The following is an 8,606-nucleotide window of genomic DNA, read 5'->3' on the forward strand; positions in this document are numbered from 1 at the left end:
TCGGACATTGCGTTACCATAGAAATGGTACTTTAAAATCCTTTGGTGTTCTCCTCCCCCTTAGTGGGCAGTGTCAAGTGTCATATTACAAAATGCATTATGGTCTTTTAGAATCAAACCTTTTTATAATCTTGACAAAAAACATACCACCTGTGGGACGCTTGGTGCTCTTTTTTTGTTGTCCTTTTTCCTCTATCAAATCTTTTAGTAATCATCATAAAGTATATATATATATCATTTGAAAGCTTAGAAGCCCAAGATTCATCCTGTGAAAACCATTTTGAAATCGGACATTGCGTTACCATAGAAATGGTACTTTAAAATCCTTTGGTGTTCTCCTCCCCCTTAGTGGGCAGTGTCAAGTGTCATATTACAAAATGCATTACGGTCTTTTAGAATCAAACTTTTTTATAATCTTGACAAAAAACATATCATTGGAAAGGTCTGAGTCTTATTTTGAGATAGAAGTAATATTGACAGAGAAATCTAGACATTTGTGACAAAAAAAACTGCATACAATTTTTTTTAATGGAGTTTGGATGGCACCCGGTGGCTATTTGTGGTATGGCGCCCTAAATAAAATGTCACAGGAACCTCCATTTTTTTCATATCAACTTCAAATTTGGAACATAACTTATTTAGACATAAGGCTTTAATTTTATACCAATTTTAGAGTAAAACCTGTAAAATATTTATAATAAATAAAATAAAATAAAATTAATATAGTGCATTTTATTTACAGTACATTTAAACTTCTATAACTTTTTGATACTTTTTGCAAAATTCTTTTGCAATAATCTGCTGACTTTCTTCTTTAAAAAGAGACCAACCTTAGGTCTGTATTCCAAAGTGTTAATAAATTACAACAATTTAAGTTTGGATAGTGCACTTTCATGCCTATTTTAAAAAATGGGGGGTGACAGTTAAGGGGTTAATAGACAGATCAAATCTTAGAAGATTCTTCTATATTATGGATTATATAATAGATTTTTTCTTTGACTATTCCAGTTTGAAGCCTGACAATGTGCCAAAAAATGTCACCCTTTCATTGCCAGTGTTTTTCATTAACAGGTGAGCAGTTTGGCTGTCCCTAGTTTATCACCAACCTGACAGACTTTTCCAATCTGTGAACACACAATCTTGAACTTGCACTTGAAAACAGTACCAGCTCAGTCATAAAATCGAACAATGCAGTTTATTCAACAGGAAAGTCCCTCAATAGCAAAACGACAACTTTTCATTTAAAAGAGCATGTTAAAACTCACCTTGACTCTTGTTTAAGCGAAATGAGTATAGTCTTCTTCTTGTACCCCTGTTCTTCTGTATAAAGATGTGCTCCAAAAGCGGTTATATTTACGAGCAGGCACGTTCAGATATGATGAGTAATCCAGGACCCGGCATGCATGCTTTTTACCCCTTTACATGCAATATAGCAGTTTTTCTGACCTACAGCCACTTACAGGCGAGTTTTGACAAGACGAGGGGGGCTGTCACATCATGAGACCCCTGAGGCACTTTTATTTGCAAAAACAAGGAACACAAATCATTATGGCCCAGATAAATTGCCTGGGAGAAAGTTCTTTAAGTGGAATTATGATGACTTGAGGATAGATCGCAACCTGTTCTACATGTTATGAAAATTAGTCTTGCTTCCATTGCATTCTGTAGCTATTACTAAAATGAGATGCATATATTGGCAGGAGTCATGGGAATTATACCTGGCAATAGGAAAGTCATGAAGTCCCTTCAAATTCCTCACTGAGCATCCAAATGCTTGGCAGTAGTGATGACCATTTGTACTGTTAGAATGCAAATGGTCAGCACAAACTAGAGTAAAGATGTCAAACCACTAAAAATGATGTGGCTACAATGGTTTTCACTGGATGTTAGAAGGTGTCAATTAGATGTTGATGGTTGAGAGGATGTTGAGCATTAGACATATTAGGAAAAAATGTAATTTTCATTGATGGGGGATTTTTTAAGGATCACACACCTGCCATCCAGTGTGACACAGAAACACAGTGAGCTCATCATGATCATCCTTTTGGGTATTTTTGGATTTTTCAACAGGTGTGACAGAACGAAGCAACATCTCAATGAGTCACATTGGAGTCATTTGATCAGTCAAATCTGTCATTACAGCATCTTACTCTTGATCATTGACATGTCCTAATGTGACTGATGGTTATTGATTTACAAATTTAATTAGTAAATCTTAGATAAAAGCATGTTTTGCGTTATAAGAAATTTATTTTTTTTACCTTGTATTTGAGTTAATTAATTTATTTTATTATTGTTTTTATTTCATCATTATTATGTCTTAACCAAAAGAAAACTGCTCACTGTAAAAAAAAAAAAAAAGCACAGAAATATTTAAATTTCTCCAAGACAATTAATACAATTTTTCTTAATTTTCTGTGCAAATTTCATTATTTACGTGCTTCTGCAAAAAGTCTTATTTTACTATTTTTACCAAAGAATGAAAAGGAATACACTGAACTTACTCAAGGCATTTTTCTCTTGCTGTCTTAAATGAATAAATGAAACTTGTCAGTTTTAACGGTAAGACATGAGCTTTAGATATCATATAGCCACTGACCCTGCATTTAGAAGTGTTTCTTCTCCCATGAACAGAAATACCTATTATCAACAGTATAATGAATTATACTAATATATTTGAATTATTATATATTTTAAGATTGTATTCAAATTCATGAAACGGTTTTGCATTTATGGCTGTGTTTTCATGCTAGTGCAGCATAACAGTGTGTTTGAACATGTCAGTTTTCCTCAATGCCCAGAGGTGTAAGTAAGCAAATATTGGAAGCTTCAATCAAAAATTCTTTAGACTTTTACATTGTGAAAGCAACAGCGACTTATTAAAGAGCCAAAGAAAGGTCTTTTTCTTCTTTTGCTTTGCTGTGTTTTTTTCTTAGTGTTTAAAGGCTACTCGACCTATATTTAACCCAAATCATTATACAGTACTTGATTTACTGTAAAGGAATGACAAGCAAAATTTAAAACCGAAATTCCCCTTAGCCACAGGGTTGAAATTTTCACAGAAACATTCAAGTTAAGGCAAAGTACCATCCCTGACCAGAGGCCTACACAATTTCACTGAAAAAGATGAAATCAGAGATAAACATAAAACTTGAAAGAGTCATCGGACTCATCACACATTCAGCTTTAACGTGTTAGGGTCAGTGTGATGCCATTTCTATATGGAACTTGATACTTGAACTTTTCTTGCTACTAGATCTTGAAACTTTTTTAACACTTAAAATAACACAACATAAATAAATGTTAACAGGTATACAATAAAAAGCAGTAGTCCCTGTTGATGATGATATGTTCTAGGAGCCCACCAGAAATACATTACATAAGAAAAGCAAATAAGTGAATAAACTCTTAAAAATAATACAATTATTGACATCTGTGGTTTAATGAAGAACCTGTAACATCCATTACGCAAAAAGGTTCTTTATACACTCTTAAAAATGCTGGGTTAAATATAACCCAGCGCTGGGTTAAAAAGGGACAAACCCACCTATTGGGTTGTTTTGACCCACCTATTGCGTTGTTTTGACCCAGCTATTGGGTTGTTTTGACCCAGCGGTTGGGTTCAAAACATCCCAACCGCTGGTTCAAAACAACCCAATAGCTGGGTTTGTCCCTTTTTAACCCAGCGCTGGGTTATATTTAACCCAGCATTTTTTAGAATGTAGTGAAAAAAAGATTATTCAGATTATTTAGTTTCTTCACACCAAGAAAAAAAGATGGTTCTTTTAAGAACCGTTAATTGAAAGGTTCTTTGGGGAACCAAAAATGGTTCTTCTATGACATCATTGTAAGAACCCTAATGGAACCTTTGTGGGGGAGAAACTGTAAAATACTAAAGCAATATATAGTTGTTTGTAACAACGACAACTGTAACAGCCAACAATGCTTTCGATGGCTGCATATCTCTAGCCTCTATTCCGCTTCTGGGAGTATTTTTCAGTAGCACAGAACATAATCATTGCCCGAGCAGGTGATGTTTATTGGAATCATAACATAAGCATGCAGCGTGGAGTCTGGTGCCAATATCACACTGCTGTCATCACTTTGATACTTGGTCTGCAAAACCACTGCAAACATCATCAAGTGGTTTCGCATGGGAAACCACAACTCAGAATAGCCATACTGTATAGAAGTTATTGTAACTCTGACGATGGACTTCTATTCTCATACTGAACCACTCATGTTTGTTTTCTCAAACTGAACTCATTCAAATTGTTTTGTTGTTGGAGCAAAAGCCTCTATATGTGCCGTCTGACATTTTCATCTAAAATGAGCGTTTTTATCTGGCTCCTATATTTATGTTCAGTTATTTCACTTTAATGGCTTAGAAAAGGACCTATACATTGCCATTAAGGTCAAATTACTGAACCTATGCATAGGAGCCTGATAAAAATTATCATTTTAGAAGAAAATTTCAGACGGCACTAGTGGCTGTTGCATCTGAACTCTTCATTTATTTGTAAACTACTCATATAGTAATCAAAAAAAAAATAAAAAAGGCTTTTCAAATATGTCCCTTTAGAGTGAAGACCTTATCGTTCCAAACAAGACCACACCTGTTGTGTTATCATTCCTGACATCAGATAGACGCTGAACAGTCATTGCTGATGAATCAAGGTACACACATGGTTCCAGGGGAAGTAAAAGTGGTGGATTGTTTTAATACAAGCCGCATGCTGTTTTTTTCTGCCAAACGCATCAAAAAAATAAAATAAAATAAATAAATAAATACAGTTAGATTTAACCCTAACCCTAACCCTACTAGAATGATAAACAAATAAAAATAATATAATTTTTTTTTAATAATGCACAAATATACCTTCAGTAAACATACACCATATAAGGGAAAGACAGACTGTCTCATTAATTAACCATTAGAAAGTCACTATTATGAGCTAGATTAAATGCATGTTTAAAATTAAAACGTTTAAAAGAAGTAAAAAGTAAATTTGGCATTATAGGTATATTTAGATGTAGGAATGCATACTCCGTTAGTATGGGTCTGGGCTTGATCCACAGGGTTTCTGCATAGCTAGTAAATGCTGCTCACTCACATACAGATGGGAGTATTAATCATAGCTGACAGACTGACGCATTATTCACTCTCATCAGCTTTATAGCTTGTAATTATTCAGTGACAGGAGACACACAGGTGTTTTCACTGAGGAAAATAGTTGCTCATGTTATCCCTCTCTCTCTTTCTCTCCCTCTCAAGCACTGTTACGGCTTCATTATAGCCTAGGCCTATACAAATATATAAATATAAAAATTAATTCACTGCATGGAAATAATAAAGGCATACGATTTCACTTATAGATTTACATATTAGCCTACAAGTGTATCAGAAATGACTTAATACAGCATATTTTATACCGTTTAACATGTATAGCCTACAATATTACCTACATTTAAACAAGTGTAACAAACATTTTATTAGTAACAATTTAATAAAAGTAATTCAAGTGTAATCAACCGGTCTCTGTTATTCTGTTTTGCACCGTATCAGTGCTGGTTCTCGAGCCGGAGCTGGGCTCGTGTTCGGCGGGGGAACTGCGAACCTCGGACCGCCGCCCCTCGTTCCAATCATAGCCGAAAGATGCTGTGACTGACTCCACAGCTTTCCATAAACAGACAGTGCACAGTTCTGACTTCTGAGAACATATTTTAACAAAGTAATTAGATTCAGTAAATTTACGAATAAAATTAATGTTTTTAATGCAATCCATCAGGCGGTGACCGACACCGTGTCTCTGTATTTTGTTCTCAAGTAGGGATAACTGCAGGCTGGAGCAGTGGGCGTGGTGAACGATTAGGGCGTGCCGAAAGGTAGGGGGCGTGGATAAAGGTCTTTAAGGGTTAGGGGTTAGTTTCTGATGTAGCCTAGAATTCACCTTTCGGCACGCCACCTTTTGCCACGCCCATTACTCCGACCTGCAGCTACCCCTGTCTATATATATATTAGGAAAATGAAGGTCTGTGAGTGAACGTATGCTCATGGATGAACAGGTGCTGCCTGCAACAATCGTCACGTTTGCCTTACCTGTGATGTTTTGCATAGAATAAAATTATTTACAGCACAGTACGATTTTAAAATAACACTTCATTTTTTAAAGTACAGTCATTGTCTCTGACTCGCTATAAACGCTGAAGAATAACCACCAACTTTGTGGATTTTTATCACTGATGCTTTCGTTTCGTGTAAACTCGCCAAATAGACAAGAACCTGTCATCAGTTTCGCCCTCGTTTTCTCTTTATATTCAGTCCGGGGATGCAGAGAGACGCTGCTGGAGTCTGATCGTCTCATCCGTCAGCTGTGATCATGTTGTGTTTTTGGGGACCGCAGGTCAGAGAGGGTTTCGGGCTGGAACAGCCTGACAAAGTCAAACATGGCAATTCTGGAATACGGTCCGTGTGTCCGAAAACAGCAGTTCGGGACATGTCAGCTGGACGGAGTTTTGTTGGATTCATCCGGGATGGGAAGGTATCGGCCCTGAGATCACTGTGTCTATCTCATGTGGAGGGGAACACACTGCCACTTTATCAAAGGTAGAGTATCATTTTTTTTTTTTATTATTATTATATTTTTAGATTATAAAATGGTATACATCAAGCTATAGGAAATATAAAATGTATAAAAGGCTGTCCATTCTATTGTAAGGCAGCATAATATCTGAAATAGATGCTGATGTCGTGGTTGTGTTATCAGGGCGGCACAGTATTCACATTTGGATCAGGAGGTTCTGGTCAGCTTGGGCACAACTCATTTAAAGATGAACATCATCCGCGGGTGGTTGCTGAACTGTGGGGATCTGAAGTGTCACAGGTCACATGTGGGAGGTAAAGACTGTTCATAAGCTTTATTAGCAATCAGCATTTCAGAGCAATAGTACAGATTTCTTTCCAATTCTTCACATAGTTAATATGTGTGATGTATTGGTTCAGTTCAGTAATTATCGGACGTCTGAGGATCATTGCGGGTTGGATTTTGATCTGGTTAAATCATCCTTTGCAAAGTTCTCAGAGAATAAAAGCTTAATATCAGAGGTAATGATGATTCCAACATTTATAAAAATGTTCATTAGATTGTAATGTAGACAATAAGATTCAGTTTTTGTTTTTTTGTACCTCAGGTAGTGAAGGTAGTTCAACAGATGCTGTCGTCTCTGAATCCAAATCCAGCTGGTGTGGAATCACTGAGAGTTTATCTTCTCCTCCCTGAACTCATCAGACATCTTCAGGAACAACAACGAACTGAACTCACTGAAGCTCTGGCCTCCAAAATCCTTCAGCTGAATCCTGATGCTCGCAAGGTTTTAGGTAAAGCTGAAGACCTTTCAGCCTTTGTGTAGTTGTCCTTGTTGTATTTGTTTAATTATTTTATATTATTTTGTCTAAGTATTTTATTTTTGTTATGTTATATTCTCAGAGACGTACTGGTCCAGACTCCCTGAAGATTGGCTCAAAAACGTGGTGGACTTATTTAAAAAAGAATCTGCTATGTTAATTGAAAAGATTGCTTTTCAAGGAATAAACTGGGACATACCAAGACGCTTGAAGAAATTTGTGCAGATCCTTCATATGGTCTATAAGGTGCCTTTTGTTACACATTATATCACAAGACAAAATTGACTAAATTAAAACGTAAGGGCTTTTTACACAGTACCCAGCCACTGTGAGGTGTGATTTCATTAACAGACATCCATCCTGGTTTGACAGCACATATTTTCAAACTGGGTTCTAATAGCGACCTGACATTTACAGTACCTTATATGTAATAAAAAAGCCAACATTGACTCTGTTCTGTCCTGTGACATGAATTTTGTTCGGCTATGGTCAAATTAAAGGGATAGTTCACCCAAAAATGAAAATTCTGTCATCATTCACTCACCCTTATGTCATTCCAAACCAGCAATGACTTTTTTTTTCTTGAAAAAGGGTATTTTTAAGAATTTTGGCATGCAAGCAAACAATTTTTGTTACCATTGACTTGAGACATTTTTCAGCATATCTTCTTTTATGTTTCACAGAAGAAAGAAAGTCATAGTGGTTTGGAAGACATGAGGGTGAGTAAATAATGACAGAATTTTTAATGCCTCATAGTGTCCTGTGGGGGACGCAGTGTGAGTTTCCATTCGAATGGGAACGTCTCAGGTTATGAATGTAACCAACCTTTAAAAAGACAATAGTAAACAGTAATTATTCAATTGAAATCATTTCATAAAAACACTTTCTTACACTTTCTTAAAGCTGATTTAACGAACTCAGCTTTAAGAGAACGCGATTTGTGAAAACTGGAGTAACTATAAAATACAAGCTATAAAACCAAACATTATTTATTTAACGTTGTTAGTTTATTTTACTTTTATCACAGAATTCAGTATTTTTACAGTGATCACCTCATGGAAGAATGCAAAAACTTGCTGTCTACTACTTTACGTACCATGTAAAAAGCCATTTAACCTTAGTTTCATATATGAAATACATTTGTGTTTCTATTGTGAAGGTCTGCTGTAATACCAACAGAAACATCACAAAGAGTGACTTCA

The 8,606-nt window shown here is 35.9% G+C and overlaps 1 pseudogene; it reads left to right on the top strand.

Annotated features, from left to right (window-relative positions):
• The first annotated feature begins 6,025 nt into the window (after nucleotides 1-6,025).
• Nucleotides 6,026-8,606, top strand: part of LOC107756985 (probable E3 ubiquitin-protein ligase HERC4) — a 7,114-nt pseudogene continuing 4,533 nt past the window's right edge.

The sequence above is a fragment of the Sinocyclocheilus rhinocerous genome, unplaced genomic scaffold, assembly GCF_001515625.1.
Source record: "Sinocyclocheilus rhinocerous isolate Xijiao unplaced genomic scaffold, SAMN03320098_v1.1 scaffold953, whole genome shotgun sequence".
Taxonomy (NCBI): Eukaryota; Metazoa; Chordata; class Actinopteri; order Cypriniformes; family Cyprinidae; genus Sinocyclocheilus; species Sinocyclocheilus rhinocerous.